At 43.6% G+C, this 16,900-nt stretch overlaps 1 protein-coding gene across 1 annotated transcript in view; it reads left to right on the forward strand.

Moving 5' to 3' along the window:
* Positions 1–5,141: 5,141 nt before the first annotated feature.
* The window catches only part of LOC140903633 (tetraspanin-15), a 296,009-nt gene continuing 284,250 nt past the window's right edge, over positions 5,142–16,900 (forward strand). The window contains exon 1 of the mRNA XM_073325200.2: positions 5,142–5,187. The gene's annotated coding sequence lies outside the window, so the exon portion shown is untranslated. The remainder of the gene's footprint in view (positions 5,188–16,900) is intronic.

Raw genomic sequence — 16,900 nt, forward strand, 5'->3', positions numbered from 1 at the left:
CTCTGAATTCCTCCTAAAATTATAGAGTGGACGCACACACTCTTTTCCCCTCCCATCTACAGGTTCTGGACTAAGTTTATTTTCTATATTGTTTGGTGGTTCTATTTCTGTTGTTTAGGTGGTGTTATTGAGAGAAGGCTAGGTCATCCTGACCTTTTCCAGAATCATGTTTTATAGCCGTAGGCCTACTGGCAAGAAAACCGTACACATGTCATTTTTAAGGTCGACACGTTTCATGTTGCCAGTGGAACAAAGCTGTTGGGGAGGTCAGATCCCTGTGCATTTCTTTCTGGTAACTTGGGCCAGTGCCTTGGTGGGCTTTGAAGATGTAGCTCAGGCAATGCATTCCAGTCATCTGCTTTCTGAACTTATATCTATTGAAGATGAATCAGAAGTTGACATTTCTCAAGGAAGATGTTTTGCAAGATCTGCCATGGTGCCTGATAAGAGCAAAGAAAAGGAAACAGATTTTTTTTAACCAAGAGATAAAAATCAAAGAAATGTCAGATGCGAAAATGTCTCTCTAGTTCCAGCACAGTCAACCTGTGGAACTCCTTGCCAGAGGATGTTGTGAAGCCCAAGACTATAGCACGGTTCAAAAAAGAACTAGATAAATTCATGGAGGATAGGTCCATCAATGGCTTTTAGCCAGGATGGGCAGGAATAGTGTCCTTAGCCTCTGTTTGCCAGGAGCTGGGAATGGGCAACAGGGGATGGATCACTTGATGATTCCCTGTTCTGTTCATTCCCTCCCTCTGAAGCACCTGGCATTTGCCACTGTCGGAAGACAGGATACTGGGCTAGATGGACCTTTGGTCTGTCCCAGTATGGCTGTTCTTGTGTTCAGCTCCTCTGCAGTGGATGGAGAATTTTCTGGATCTGGAAAAGACGAGGACTCAGAAAATCAAGACTTTTTTTTCTTCCTGACAAATTTGATACTGTGTAGAGGAAAAAATTGGCAGCTAGCCGTCATCAAAGGCCAAAATCAAAACAGCCTTACCTTTTCACTAGCCCTCCAAGGGGGTGATTGGAGGGGAATGAGAACCTAGCTAAAGGCAAATGTTTAAGCAAACAGGCTTTAAAATTCTATAAGATCCAGGAGCTTTAAAAGCTCAGCTCATCTTGCAAAAGGTGGATGCAGCTGTTGCATCTCTGGCACAGGATAGGGTAATTCCCTCAAACTCTTCAGATAGCAAACTGGACAGCATCTTCAGCAACTCAGTGTCACTGGCCACAATATGAACGATTGGAGGTTCAGTGCTAGGTACTAAAAAGAAGATTGATTATTTCACAGGAAAACTCTGGCCCCACAGTCGTACAATAAGTGAGAAGACAACCCTCAAAGGGGTAATGGCAAATATACCATCTTATGCTGCCTAAAGTAGCTTGGGGGGTAGTTTATTGTACTTTCACCATGCCCGATGCTAGTAAACAGCAGATGAGTGAGCACTGGAGAAGACTGCCCGTCATGGTGGCCCTTCATCGTGTGGAAGAACAGCGCACGTAATTGGAGTTGATGTTGAACATTAATTAGGCTGAATATTGCTACAGCTTCGGAAGAACTCTTCTAACAGGCTGTAGTTGAGAGCAGGCCCAACTGCCGTTGCTTGGCAACAGCAAGGCCTGCAGAGTCTGAAGAAAAGGGGGAGCAAGCTGTTTGCGTCCACATTGGGGTGATGTCCTTGCTCAGAAATGAAACAATTGGGTAGGACATTTTCTATTCCAACGGGGGCCTGACAAGTGGTAAAAGTGGTGAAGAATGAATGGATGCTTTTTTCATTAGAAATTGCAGGAAGAGGCAAGAGCTAGAGAGACGCCACACAGCACTGGTTCGATACCGACTCCCAAGGCAGAGTGCCGTCCACTGACTCACCAGCACCATCTCCCCAGTCACTTGGATTTTCCTTGAAAGTCTTCCTTTTTATTGCCATGAATCTTCCTCTAAACGCTTTTCCCTTCGTTTCCTTCGAAATGTTGGTCTTCCTTATTTAATGGAAATAGTCTAATAGCCACCCAGAAATAGCTGCCAAAAGTGATCAAAATGAGCGGCAGTTACCTGTAACACAGATTGTCCTGTTCCTGATGATGTAACCAAATTAAATGGAGCACTGTTAAATTGAAGGATTTTTCTGAGCAATTTAAGCCCAATTATGCATTGCTGCTGTTGCTTTTTTGACTTACTGCTTTGGGCACCGTCTCAAATGTTGCTAAGCTAATGCCCTATGTAGCGGGGCAGTTACCCCACTCCTAGAAGAAAGGCTAGACTGGCTGGGGAAGCAGCCACAGCTGGGGCCACGCCCCAATCAGGCCACACCTCGCCCTGTTATAAGGGCTCAGGGAGGAGCTGGGTCAGTCTCTCTCCAGTTGTGGAGAGAGAAGGACCTAGCTGCTGGGGAGAAAAGGGTTCCTGGAGCAGAGCGGAGCAGGGGTACTGCAGAGGGCAGAACCCCAGGGTAAGGGGTACCGGGGTCCGGGAGGGACACGGGGGGCCTGAGGCAAGCGAGACATTGGCCAGCAGAGGGCGCTCTGAGCTGGAATCGAGCTAATTCACAGGATAACCAGCAGGAGGCACCACACCGGTGGGTCTCACTTTGCTACAACCAGATATGACGTGCTTTGTCCCGGGGTGATTAAAAGCACCTTAGCAGATCGATCTTGTCCCAACGCATTGTTGTGGTGATGCTTCAGCAGAAGCAGCACCAAGCAGCCTCTGCCTGTTTATGGAATTGTTTGAAAGCCAGGGTGGCTTCTACTGGATTTCTCCTTGGGGTGGAGCAGTTGCTGCAGAGTGACTGAGGGGGAATCAGAATTTCGGCCACCACATCAGTTACTTCCGTTCATTTTGTGGCCCCCCAGTCAGACAAAGGTTTCTAACCTTCGGAGGAGTGAAGTTCTGGAACAGCCTTCCAAGGGAAGCAGTGGGGGCAAAAGACATATCTGGCTTCAAGACTAAGCTTGATAAATTTATGGAGGAGATAGCCTAATTCTGGCAATTAATTGATCTTCAACTATTAGCAGTAGATATGCCCAATGGCCTGTGATGGGATGTTAGATGGGGTGGGATCTGAGTTACTACAGAGAATTCTTTCCTGGGTGTCTGGCTGATGAGTCTTGCCTACATGCTCAGGGTTTAGCTGATCACCATATTTGGGGTCAGGAAGGAATTTTCCTCCAGGGCAGATTGGCAGAGGCCAGGGGTTTTTTTTTGCCTTCCTCTGCAGCGTGGGGCATAGGTCACTTGCTGGAGGATTCTCTGCACCTTGAAGTCTTTAAACCACGATTTGAAGATTTCAATAGCTCAGACATAAGTTAGGGGTTTGTTACAGGAGTGGGTGGGTGAGATTCTGTGGCATGTGTTGTGGAGGAGGTCAGACTAGACTATCATAGTGGTCCCTTCTGACCTTAAAATCTATGATTCTATGATTATTATTCCACTCCCTGCCTCTGAATCTGGGTGCAATGGCGAGCCTCTGTGTGTGGATCGTCTCCTGACATTAGAAAGGGGAGGGGAACAGCCACCTCTGAGCTTGTTTTCCTTCCTCTTCCCCTTTCCAAGGCCCCTCTGTGCAGCCAGGCAGAGACTGGAAGGTCCAGGTGTAAGGCGGGGAAGAGACAAATCACTCCTCCAGCCCTTCAGAGAGTCTCTGGCAGAGAGTCAGTACAACCTACGAGTGTATGTATGTTCAGCATAGGTGTGCATCACCCCTCCCTGCAGGGACGTTAGGGGACAATGTGACCAAGGAGTCCTTGGGAGCACAGCTCTGGAGGGAGTCTGGGAGTCAAGGAGGAAGAAGAGGACAGCAACCGACCACCGGACCACTACAGATAGTCCTGGTTTTCCCTGTATCCCTGGGGCTGCACCAGGTGTCGGAGGACTATTAACGATGTGGGAATGGTAGTTGAATACTGCACAGGGATCCGTACAGACATTATCTCCTTCCGGTTTTCCTGCATGGCATTAGGAGGCAGAAATAAATCTAAGCAAACTTTTGATACCCATTGGTGACAGCTGGTTCATGAGGGCTTCTCCAGGGGCAGTGGTTTCCAACAATGTGTGGGTGTCGGGGGGCGGGGGGGGTTGTTTGTTTTTTGTGACAAAGAGATGTTAGCACTCTGCTACTCCATGTCTCTGAGGTTGAGATGCCGTGGATTTGTCTCAGCTGTTTGCAAGAGTCATTTCCAGAGCCTCAATTTACTGCATTATAAACCAACATACTGCTTCCCACAGCACCTCGTCAGGATCTACTGATATGGCTGTGTCCGCAGTGCTGTGGGAATCAGCGCAAAGGATTGTGGGACACATCTGAGGAGTAACAGGTATGAATGTTGAACGCGTAATCATGGTTTGAAAAAGCTGGGAATCTCTGCTTAAAAGTCTTTCCCTAAGGAGGTGTGTTACGGTTCCAAGTTCAACATTTGGTATACTGCCACAGCAGGACAAGCTTAGCTGTTAATAATGCTTCACCCTTAACAAAAGCTTTTTCCAGTAATTTGTCGCCAAAAAAAAAAAGGCACATTTCACACAAACAATGCCGTTCCTGCCCGTGCAAATTCTGCAAGATCTTTGTGATTATGTCGTCACCCATCTGTGTGAGTGTGTGTGTGTGTGTGTTTGGGGGGACCTTGCTTAGAAAAGTCAATATAGAGATTTGAACAGCAGCGACAAAATGATTTTAGGGTGTAAGAGCTCTTCTTTGAGTGGCTTCTGTGTGTATATCCACTTGTGGGATCAAGATGCCTGCACGGTCATCCCGGAATCTTTGGGGAGCAGTGTCCGTGGGACACCCTCATCCCTCCCCATTGTGTGGATTCTGAGGGTCTAAATGGGATTGTGGTCTTTTTTACCTCCCATCAGTTCCTTCTAACGGCCAAAGGTACAGTGAGCTCTGACTGCATGTAATGTCCTCAACACTTTCCTCTTCTGTTCTTCTATTTTTCTGTTCTTTAGAGGCAAATTTTGCTGGTAGTCTTGCAAGTTCTGTGCAGTTAGATCTTGGGAGAAATACTGTTCATTTTGGCAAAGTGGGTTTTTTTTGTTTTTTAGGGGTTTTTTTTAAGAAGCTGTACATCTTGTCAGTGAAGATTGTTCTTTGTCTAACCTATATGATTCATCTCTTAGGTGCAGAGATGCTACCTACAATATATGTGGAAGAGAACAAACAGCACATGCTGCCCAGAATATTACAGGTCTGTTTTTATTTATTTACTTTACATAAATGCAAATGGTGCTATCCCAATGCCATAGATTCAAGTGGTGTGTTACAAAACAAACTGAACCTTCTTCCTTCTCCATTCCCTCTTCACTGTCTTTCGTGTCTTTTCTTCTCCCCTCTCCTTTGCTCCTATTTACTTTCCCTCACCCAATCCCATAATAGTAATTACAAAAGAAAAGAAAGTAACATACCAGCACCCTGAAGACTTTGCCTGTATGTTGTATGACATAGCCTACTCCACCTTTGGACTGTCTTTTGTCTAATTACAGTGTAAGTACTCAAAGCAGTGACTTTTATGTGTTTTGTACAGCATCAAGCGCAAAGGGGCTCCATTCCTGATTGGGGCCTTGGTTTCTATAAAGGTATAAATAATAAAAATGGATTCCTGCCCAAAACTGCATACAATATATACGAAAAAGAGTAAATAACAGATGGAAGAGACGTGATGGGTGAAAGCGAAGACAATGAGCATGGTGACTAGAAAGATCTGAAACACATTGTGTTTCAATGTAGGTTTCTTTTTCACATCTGATTATAAACTATAGGTTGCCTGAAAGAAGAAAGTTTTGAGAAGGTGGTGGTGTGGTGGCGTGGGTCAGCGTAAAAGGGCACAGAGACAGGTGTGGGGAAAGGACACACAGGTTAATACAGACGTCAGTTTGTCTGTTTGCTTTCTTGTTAGTGTTCTGCATTGTTATACTGGAAATCAGGGTTTGATTCTCATTTTGAAGATATTTCTTTGCAGAGCTGCTGTCAAAAAAGAAAGGAGCTTCCTCTTCTCACTCTGACAGGGGCCCTGGTGGTGCCCTAATGTCCCAGACGCGGGGAATGGTTAATCCAGCATAACACCCTGTAAAGTTGATATATGTAGCGAGCATCTACAACACAATTGATTTGTTTTCCTCTCTACTCCATTGTCGCTACTCCCTTTCAGGGTTCTGTTTCTTTCCCTCTGATTCCACAGTTATTTTGGCCGTTCACAGCCAGGCATATATTTTAGGCAACTAATTCATATTTCAAACACTAGAGAATTCAACGTAGAAGATAATTTGCAGGTGATAAAACCAGCTAAAAGCTGTTAATTTCTCGCCCCTCCACATGGAAAAACTGGCGTGTAAGTGGTTGTTCTGATCTCCTGCCCAACTCTGCAGCAAGCAGTAACACTTTTTGTTATTTGAACAATAGCCAGAAACACTCCAAAGGCATTTCATCTCCTGGCTAGTTCTGTCCTGATTCCCTGCTATCCATTTAATTGAAATAGCAAACTACGGTGTCAATTACATTCTCCATGTGGCCCTTGGCTCTTTCCCAACAAGAGGAAGCTTGTTGCATCTCTGAGGCGCCTAGGGCAGGTTCAATTGTTTTACAGCAAATTCAGACTGAGGCAAGATGATCGGAATAACCTGCTGTGTGATCAACAGGTCGGGCTCCTACCTACAATTGACACGCTCAACAGCATTTATGAGACGCTCTCTAGACGCTAAGAAAAGAACAAATTGTCTTGGATTGCCTTGTTAGCAATAATATTTAGCCTACCTATAGTGCTTTGCAGTTTTCCAAGTTTTGTTACACCTGATAAATATTTTAAGTTTCACAGCATGGTCTTGTAGATAGAGCACTGGACAGGGAGCCAGGCTTCTATTCTTGTCTGCTGCTGGTTTGCTGAAGGACTTTGTGCAAGTCTTTTCACATCTGTGTGTTTGTTTCCCCGACTATAAAATAGGGATATTGATACTGATCTTCTTTTGTAAAGCACTTGAATAGATTATAGATAAGTCCTAAGTGTTATTTTTTTCTTGTCTTGCCAGAGACCTATACAATCTATTGCACTCTCTCTATATAATGCAAGTGCTCAATTAGCATTTGGATGGGTGCAGTAAACCTTCTTGCTCTAAATCCTGGGAATAGTGCCTCTGTGTTTCTGCTTATGATTTTGGGACAATTGAAGTAGAAGCAGCTCTCCAAAAAGGTCTACATAAAAGCAAATGCATGATGGGGCATGACATTATGCAGTGTTTGATCTAGGGAGACCTCTGCCTGAGTTGGGTTTATCTAATGAAGATGGCCTCAGATCATCAGCCCCTTAGCACCATCTTGGAACAGTGGACATATAAGGCTGCCTTAAACTCACACCTGAGAATTTCCCTGATGTAGGGGAGCCTCTCTTTGCCTTTCCTATGTAGAAAGAGTTTGCTAGGGGATATACAGGGTTGCATCAGTTTAACCACCATGTGCAACACCTGGTTGGCTTTGAGGCTGCTATAACCTTCAAGTTTTAATTGCAGAATCTTAATGTATGTATTCAAGGCTCCTTGTGACCTTGGCTGCAGTGCTCTCAGACCATGCTTTTTGAAACGGTGAACTTAGAAGAAGAAATGTAGGCCTTTCATAGTGACTTCCCCTAATTTAGAACATTTTTATTTTCAGCTGACCTCATAACCTAGACTGTCCTTACATTTTCTATAAGATTTCAGATTTTTTCTCTAGTTTTTTACTGGAAACTTTCCCCAAAACAGGCTTTGTCATAATGCAAATTAAGAGGGTTTTGTAAAACCCAATCAATCCTCCTAATCATGAGGAGTTGATTAGTTTCCCAAACTCCTTATAGCTTGCATAAATTGTTGAAATTGTTTCCAAGAGTTCAAAAGACAAAGAAAAGCACTGAGGAAAAAATTATAGTCTAAAAGCAAGAGACAGAGTCAAGTTTCTTGCATTCTGTTATTTGGTTTGCAATCACTTGACCTATCTTCTGTTCTTTGGTTTGACTATCACTTAATCTATCTATTCCTTGATTCATCCATCTGAAAAATGTTTTGAGATGTCTGGATAAAACACTGAATACTAAACTGCTGATAGTTAATAGCTATTAATTATGTGTATAGTTAACTACATATTGTGTGTGTGTCAGTGTGTACACACTCACAAAATATAGCATTGCTAATCATATTCCAGACTGGATCTGTTCATAAAGCTGGTCCTTTAACAGACAGACTAGTAGTCAAAATTCAGTTACCCTAGTAATTTAATCAAATACTTTTATTGACAGATTGGTAAAACACAATAGGTATTTACTTCAGATTCTGTAAGTTATCATTTTCCTGATATTTTGTTGAGGATCTGCACCACACTGCTCTTCTGGAATTGAATTTGATGGTATATGATGCCTTTCATGTTTAAGGTATCCCAGAGCAATGAGACACATACTGATGCTGTAACGGCTGTATTGCCAAAAACATGACCTATTGTGCATTTAGTGAAAACTCACTCACAGCCTTGGGTTTTAGGATCAAACTGCTTCATTGAGAGAGGAAGTGTTGGACAGGACACAAGACTTGCTCTCCTTTCAAAATGTACCATGAAAACTTTAAAATCTACCAGAAACTGCAAGGGACCCAGATATAATAACTAAGCCAAAGAATGAATTACCTGACTTCCAGAAATCCCAAATACTCACAAATGCTACTGAAGTCATTGGGAGCTGCAGGTGTTCGGCATTTTTAAAAACCATGCCATGAAATGTCTTCAAAAGCAATGCCCCTAGTATTAAGTCATCTAGTTCAGGCCTTTGGTGCAAGAATGTTCTACTTTAACTAGTCCAGGCTAGTTTTAAATGGCCCAAACAATGTGTCAGTAGTAATTGCAGTAATTGGTTCTTTGTTTCTTTGACTTCCATCTAAGCACTGACAAAACCCAGATTTCTTAGATTGTATAATCTGATAGGCTTGCCTCTCAAGGTCTTCTGGCTCTACTCTGTAACTCTTGTGTCTTAATAACAGTAACTTAAAATTTAGGATTTATAAAGTGGTTTACATCGTTCTTCAAACTTTTTATTCTGCAAAAAGAAGAATGTAATGCAAATACAAAGGCCACCTATAAATATCTTTAAAGAAGTATAAATGATGTAAGGGTCTATTGAATTCCAGAAGCTGATTAGTCAAGAAGCACTGATCTGAAGCTAATTATTCTATAGTTCAGGTTTTTAGCAGTTAAAACAATTGAACGTTTCAATAGATTACAATGGGAAGTGGCTGAGGCCCTTCTCTGGAGATAATCAAGAGCAGATCCAATTAATGAACTAGGGAGAAGCCTGGCAAAATGCAGAAAGTCAAACTGGGTGAATCATGTGGCCTTTCATGGCTGCTCACATTTATAACTTCATGAATTATTTTCATGTTTTGAAAACGAAGTCATAGCTGTGTTTTGCAAACGAGACTGATGAGCTAAATATGCTTCTGTCACTTACCCTTGAGCTGTAACTACGAATACAAACTATTTGCCTCAATCTTGTTTTGAGAATAGGTTGACAGCTCTCATTTTGTATGATGTGTGTGTGTGTGTGTGTGATGGACAGGAGAAAAAACCCACGTTAATAAGAAACCTAGGAGGATGAAAGACAGATACAGAAATGTTGCAAAATTAAAGCAATCCAAAAAAGATTAAAGCCCTTTTTTTTCCTTTGCACTTAAACAATCCTTCTGTCTGTACTTCTGGAGATGCTTACTGTGGGTACAGTACATTCTCTTGAATTTCTAGTCAAGCAACCTGCAAGACCAGAGACCACAATGGGTTTGAGAAAATGAGTTGAATTATAGCCCTGTGTTAATGGATTTGTTTAAAATAAAATTAAGACTTCACTCTGACCTTGAACAAAAGTTTGAGTGGAGGAAGATAGATGCAGGAACAAGCCAACCTGAAGTAGCTTTAAGGATATAAAAGTCAAACACTTTAGCACCCTATGTCTGCTGAATTAGAAGCCCAATGCTAATGGTCTCACTCATAAGATTTGTTTCTGGATAATTGTGCTTCATGGTTATTTCCTAGTTTGATGCTTTTCTAATTAAAATATTTCTCTCTCTTAGCAGTGATATAGTATTTTTTGTTTGTGTCTCTCTCTCAGCAAGGGTAAAAGCCTGACTCCACTCACATTAATGAGTTTTCCCATTGACTTTAATGGGACCAGGATTTCGACCCAAGTCTTGTTTCATTAATTTACACAAGAATTCAGGAGGTTGACAGTGTGATTTTGATCTGATTGTTGTATGCAGCGTTTGGCAGCAAGCCATCAAAATAATACCCTTGTTCAAACTAATTTTTCATCAACTTGCTCTCAAATTAATGTTTTTGCCTTGAAACTGCCAGGCTGTTCTTGACAACTTCCCTGCTGGCAATTGCAAAAGGTTTGAGCTACAGATAGCCAAATATTTTGCTTTTCCCAAAAGAGTGCTCTCTGAGTTTTGTTGCATGACTTAGTTCCTTGAACTGCAGTCTGCTTCTTGGGCTAAAGCCACAGAACTTTCGCTCACTTACTACATGGCAACATTGAATATATTGCATGGCATGGGAATTTTCCCTAAAATATTTCATGAGGTTTTTCTTTTAAAACAAATGTTGTTTGGTTAAACATATTGGCTAGATAAGCATGGAGACATTAATCCACTTCCTTCAGAGCATAACTAAATAGCCTATTTATTAAAGTAGGCCCAGGACATTGGTACAATGCCCCACCAATGATGCACAGGTGCTGAAACTAGGGGTGCATGAGCACCCCCTGGCTTGAAGTGGTTTCCATCATATATATATAATGTACTGTTTGGTTCAATGGCTCTCAACACCCCCACTATACAAATTGTTCCAGCACCATTGCCCTGATGTAAAGGGACTGTTTCCAGGGGGACATTCACTCTGCTTGGTCCCTTATACCTCTACTGTGGCTACCATGAAAGCTGCCAATTGAAGAGCCACTTGACAGCCAGGCTAAGACCTCTAAACTCACTTCATGTAGGCTACCAAAGAGCTATCAGATGATAACTTTCACGCACTATTGATCTGGATCCAAACCCACAGATTTAGAGGCAGAAGGCTTGGCAATCCTATTATCCATCCCACGAGCCATCTTGTCTCTGTGTTGGTTTTATGTGTGCATGATTCTTGGAAATATTTACAAAGCCAACCACTGAGGAATGTTCAATTCCCATAGTGTCTTACATAGACCATTTGGTGAGACGCCTCTGAAATAACATAGCTATAAGTGATTGGGAGGGGGGAGCTTAAGCTACAAATTCTCACAATCTGTACTGTCACATTTCTTCAGGCTCAAGATTAAAATCATTTACTAATCGCCAATGACTTCTGCCACTGACAGTTTGCAGCATTCTTTCCATTTCAGCCAGAAGGGTCTGATCATTCATTGGAAAGGTTCCTCTGTGGTGTCTGGATTTCCTTGAAGTTTTTCCCCAATCCCTATTTGAAACAGAAAATAGGTTTTGATACCAGTATTTCTCAACCTTTTCAGGCTGATGATCCTTTATATGACGTAAAAACTTTTCACAAGCCCTTTATATTTGCAATAAAAGTAAAAAGTGTATCAATGATAACAATGAGTTGATATAACTGGTTTTTTTTTGAGGGGCTGACAGAAAGGACTTTGAAAAGAAAGGGTGTACATGGGGTGGGGGAGCAAATTTTTCTTTACTTTAGATTGTAAGAAAATTTTCAATGCCTCGCAACCCCACTGATTACCTTTTGTAACACACAAACACACATACACACACTGGTTGAGAAATACCGTTTGATATAAGTAGTTCATCTGGACGTGGCAATATTCTGTTATTAATTACATATTCATGGGTCTGAATGTCGGTTCATGTTAGGATTGTTGTTCCCATGCAATATCAGGCTTTCTTTGGATCCAGTTTGTAGTGTAAATATCCTCCACTTGGCTTCCTTCACTGTCATACATGCTACACAGAGTTCTTTCAACCCATCTGACTGTTGCTTTTGTGCAATCTTAAAGGCGTGAAAGATACCAGACTTAATTAGTTTTTTTAGGAAGCCAATTTTACAAACTCAGTAGAGAGGTTAAATGGCTTGCCCTGCAAGACAGTAGCAGAGGTGGGAACAGAACCCAGGAGTCTGGACACCTGTTTCTTGCTCTGCCTGCTAGACACCCATGAACAGGCAGGCACCTCCCTTGTTAAGGCTGAGATTTTCACTGAAGTCAGGACTAAAATTATGGTTTTACGCAGTGAATTAAGATTCCAAATTTCACTCCGTTGTTCTTCAGAACACAATTAACTTACTAGGTTTTTAAAACTGTCTATTGGCTACATTCCAGTCCTTTTATGTTGTTCCAGCAGCCTATGGGGGTGGGGAAAGCAGCTGGATTTCTCACAATGGAGGGGGAAATTCTCAGGGTGGCAGAGGGTTGGAATAATGGCCATACAATGCCCCCGCCTTTGCAATTTCTGGCATATGATGTGCTAAGGGTGTATTGGAGGAGGGAGAGATTGTTGGTAGAGCGCACTATCCACCATGTACATTGGACCAGTAGAGTGTCATTCAAAGCTTATGTAAGTTAGAGTAACCCCAAGGGCTGCGTTGATTTACACTATGGACTGGGTTCCCTGGTTGAGTCCAGGTGCCTTAAAGATAGGAGGTGAAATTCAGAATCTGACCAACATTATTTTGTAATTCAGCTTGTCTAATTTTTTGGCTCAAATTATCTCAATGGAAAAACATTTCAAAATTTTCATATGTACCTTACATTTAAAGGAATTAGATAGTAATCGAGCAAAGTTATTAATCAGATGTAATTGGTTCAGGTCATTCTTAAGTAGTATCATTTGTAAAATCAGAGCTAATCGCCCTTCCCCCTCCACTTAATCTGCATGATGTGGTTCTGTTGGTTGAGAGGAGTTAGGGCTGGTCTACACTGGGAAGTCACATCCGCACAGCTGCATCTCACTGGGTGTGAAAAATCCACACCCCAGAAAGTAGGAGCTATGCCAGCCTAACCCCTGGTATAAACAGCGCACGGTCAATGGAAGAATTTTTCCATCGACCTAGCTACTGCCTCTCAGGGAGGCGCATCGCCTATGCGGACAGGAGGCCCCCTCCTGTCAGCACTGGTAGTGTCCACACTGACGGAGACACTGTAGAGGTTTAAGTGTAGACATACCCTAAGTGAACCGAGGTGACTGCATATGCGGAAAAATTTCTCAGTGGTAGGTTCCTTGATCATTTGAGTTTGAGACACCAGAGCTCATCTTCCTCCCAGGTGCAGAGCTGTCTCAGTGAGAGGGTCTCTGCAGCTGTTGCTGCTGCTGTACTTTCCATGTGACCGTTTTCAGCCCTTCCTACCGAGAAGGCATGTGGTGTCTGTAATCTGCAGCAGTCTGTCTGGGGAACATAACTGGCAGCAGGATTCTCCCGGTGTCATCATGCAGCGATGCAGAGTCTGCCCATGCAGACACCATCAGAATAGTGGCAGAATCCTCGCCGAGGAGACAGCTAACGAATATTTTACATTGTATGTAGAAAAGCCACTCAGTTATGTTGTGACCGATAAATATGGAGAGCGAGGGGAAGCTGTGCGGTCACAGGAGCTCGGTGCTGAAGTCTTGGTGCCCGTCCTGTGCTCTGCAGGGGCAGGAAGGTGGCACTTGCAGGTGATCGACTGTGGAGAGTCCTAGTGGTGGAGGGTCCATGGGGCTGATTGAAGGGGCAGGGCCAAAAAGAATCCTCCGGAGGGGGAGGGAGGTTCAGGGAGTGTGGGGCCATAGTGGATGGGATGCAGGGAAAGACCGGGGGGTCTTTGGGACATAGGGATTAGGACACAGGAATAGTCCCCAGGATTGGGGGTGGCTGGGGAGGAGGCATTGTGGGCTAGAGGAAGAGGCAAGGTGGATGGTGGTGATGAGATATGGAATGAGGCTAGCTGGAGGATGGGAAGCAACGAGGTGGGTGGGAGTGAGACAGCAGCATGGGTCACAGGGATGCCACCACCACCCGAGCTGTGACTCTGAATCTATCTTCATCCTCTTTTTCCCCCCCCCCATTTACTCCACATGTGGAATGTGGACGCTTATTCACACCTGGGAAACTAAGATAAAAGGGTTAATTTCTTCACCTACTTCTGAAACACAGAGCAATTTGTCCCCAGGGCATCTCTGCCTTTGATTGGTGGCTCCGGAGAGCTGAGAAACAGGGCATGGCCCCAGGGTGCCTCTCCCTCTTGGCCTGAGGGCTCAAGGAATTGAAGATTAAGGTGGGGAAAGGGACCAGCCTCCGATGGGATTTTCTTTTTTAGGAAACCCTTGGAAGGAGAGTGGCCCGAAACACTGGGATTGTGGCAGCATGGGAAAGGGGGAGCTTGCTGAGTTTCAGGAGCTCCATGGGGCTTTATTATGATTGGGAGGCTGTAGCTGGAGAGTTGATGCCTGCTCAGCCACAGAGCACAGGCCCCTTTCCCTTTCTCTCTCCTCTGGGTCTGGCTGTGCTGAGACTGCTCTGAAATCCAAGCTGCTAGGAGGGGCTGGGTTAGCTGTTAACACGACTGCTATGTATAATCATTCCCAGAACTCTCATCTGCAAGCTCCAGTGAAGAAGGATGGGCAATGTTGCCTGGGTCACTGGGGTGGACAGATAAATGAAGGAGAAAGGACCTCAAACTCTGCCATGAAGTAACATCTAAACAGTACATTTTATTCTCTGTGACTACCACCTTATAAAAAAATCCCTCACCCACCTGTTGTGGGAGCCATTCTGGTGTGACACTGTTAAGGTGTACGAATGAGCAGGTTCCGTTCAATGGGATGTCTTAGTGAGGCACCTGGCATCACGTCTGAAAATCTTGGCCTCACTCACTGAAATAACAAACCCCTTTAGAACTGGACCCAGCGAGAACCAATGGATATTTGTTGTCAGGGAAAAGGACCAGACAAGACTGTCCATTCTCCACACTGTTATGTGATTGTCTTAGAAACCTTTGTCCAACTAATTCAAGATCTGATATACTCTGTATTATCAGGTTTCAGAGTAACAGCCATGTTAGTCTGTATTCGCAAAAAGAAAAGGAGTACTTGTGGCACCTTAGAGACTAACCAATTTATTAGAGCATAAGCTTTCGTGAGCTACAGCTCACTTCATCAGATTCTGTATTATCAGTGAATGGAAGACAAAACATATCCTATTTTATCTGAGCAATCCTTACTGCATTCTCCACCTATTGCATTAGCAAAAATTTAAAATTCACAAAGTTATCAGGGTACAAAGTTAACATGTGAAAAGCAAAATGCTAAATGTAATGGGGATGATAATGCTAACGAAAGGGAAACATTGAGGATGTGACTTTCCATATTACAGGTCAACAACACCCCATAACAGGGTGTGAAAGGGCCATTCTGCTCTGGCAGAATTTTATACTCATTTTGCACAGATAAAATGACCCACAAGCTTCACTACAATGGAGGATCAGGCCCTGAAGAATATTATCTTGAAGTATATAATATACCCACTCTTGAAGAGGAGCAGGAGGGAAAGAATTTTAACTTAGTCCCTACTTTGATGGTCCATGTTGTTTCCCCTCCAGCTGAGACTGATTTTGCAAAGATTGTGCAAATGTTATATGATGGGGATGTGGCTGCAGGAACAGTGTGGACATTGAAGGGTAAGTAGTGGGAAAAGTGCACAAGAATGTGGCTGGATGGAGGATGGAGAGGGTCAGGCTGAATGGGAGAGGGGGAGTGCATGGTGGGCAACTGATTTAGGCAGAGAGGTGGCCCCTGGGCTAGGATGAGTAAGTCTGTTTTTCCTCCTCCACCAGATGCTTTTTGGGGGGAAAGAAGTGGTTGTTCAGAGCTGGAGAAACAACAAAATGAGGATTGATTTATTCTGCAATACAGGGCAGCTCGTGCCCTGAGCATCTTTCCCCTTGGTTGGGGGCTCAGAGAAGTTCCATGGTCTCCACTGTACTTAGCAAATAACTGGATTTGTTCAGACCTGGCAGTATGGCCAAACCACTGGTTCAGACCTGAAGAAATACAGGAAGATAAATCAATTTGTATTGACTGGCTTTTGAAATACAGGGCAGCTTGACCCCATGGTATCTCTCCCCCCGGCCACCGGCTCTAGAAGCTGAGACGTGGGGCAGCTGATCCCTGCGATGATTCTCCCCTCAACCAGAACCCATGGGAAGCTGAGACACAGAAGCTCAGCTGCACAAGTGTTCCTCTCAGCCAGCGGCTCCAGGGAATTCCTCCAGGGCAGGAATGAAGCACTGTGATGAACAGTCACTTAAAACAAAAAGAAAAGGAGGACTTGTGGCACCTTAGAGACTAACCAATTTATTTGAGCATAAGCTTTTGTGAGCTACAGGTCACTTCATCGGATGCATTCAGTGGAAAATACAGTGGGGAGAATGCATCCGATGAAGTGAGCTGTAGCTCATGAAAGCTTATGCTTATGCTCAGATAAATTTGTTAGTCTCTAAGGTGCCACAAGCACTCCTTTTCTTTTTGTGAATACAGACTAACACGGCTGCTACTCTGAAACTTAAAACAAAAGATCCCTCTTAGACTGAGAATGGCTTAAGCCATCGAATTTGGACAGAGAAATTGTGTAACCTGCTGTTGGAGAATGTTCTGGAGCAGCAGGGTCTCTGCGATCAAAGATGAGGTCCTGACTCTCAGAATGTAGAGTTCTCTGACATTGCAAGAGGTTCCAACACCCCATCACCATTCAGTTTGCAAACCTGAATGGATTAAACCTCAGAGTGCCCCTGCTAAGTGGATAAGGTTTGTGCGGTACAACAGGAAGGCCAACAAGGGGATGAATAGCAGAATTCGGCTGCCAGTGCTCAGTAATTTGGTACAGCTCCTTTGAAATCAATGGAGCTGCAGAACAATTTG

This window comes from Lepidochelys kempii, chromosome 26, assembly GCF_965140285.1.
Source record: "Lepidochelys kempii isolate rLepKem1 chromosome 26, rLepKem1.hap1, whole genome shotgun sequence".
Classification (NCBI taxonomy): domain Eukaryota; kingdom Metazoa; phylum Chordata; order Testudines; family Cheloniidae; genus Lepidochelys; species Lepidochelys kempii.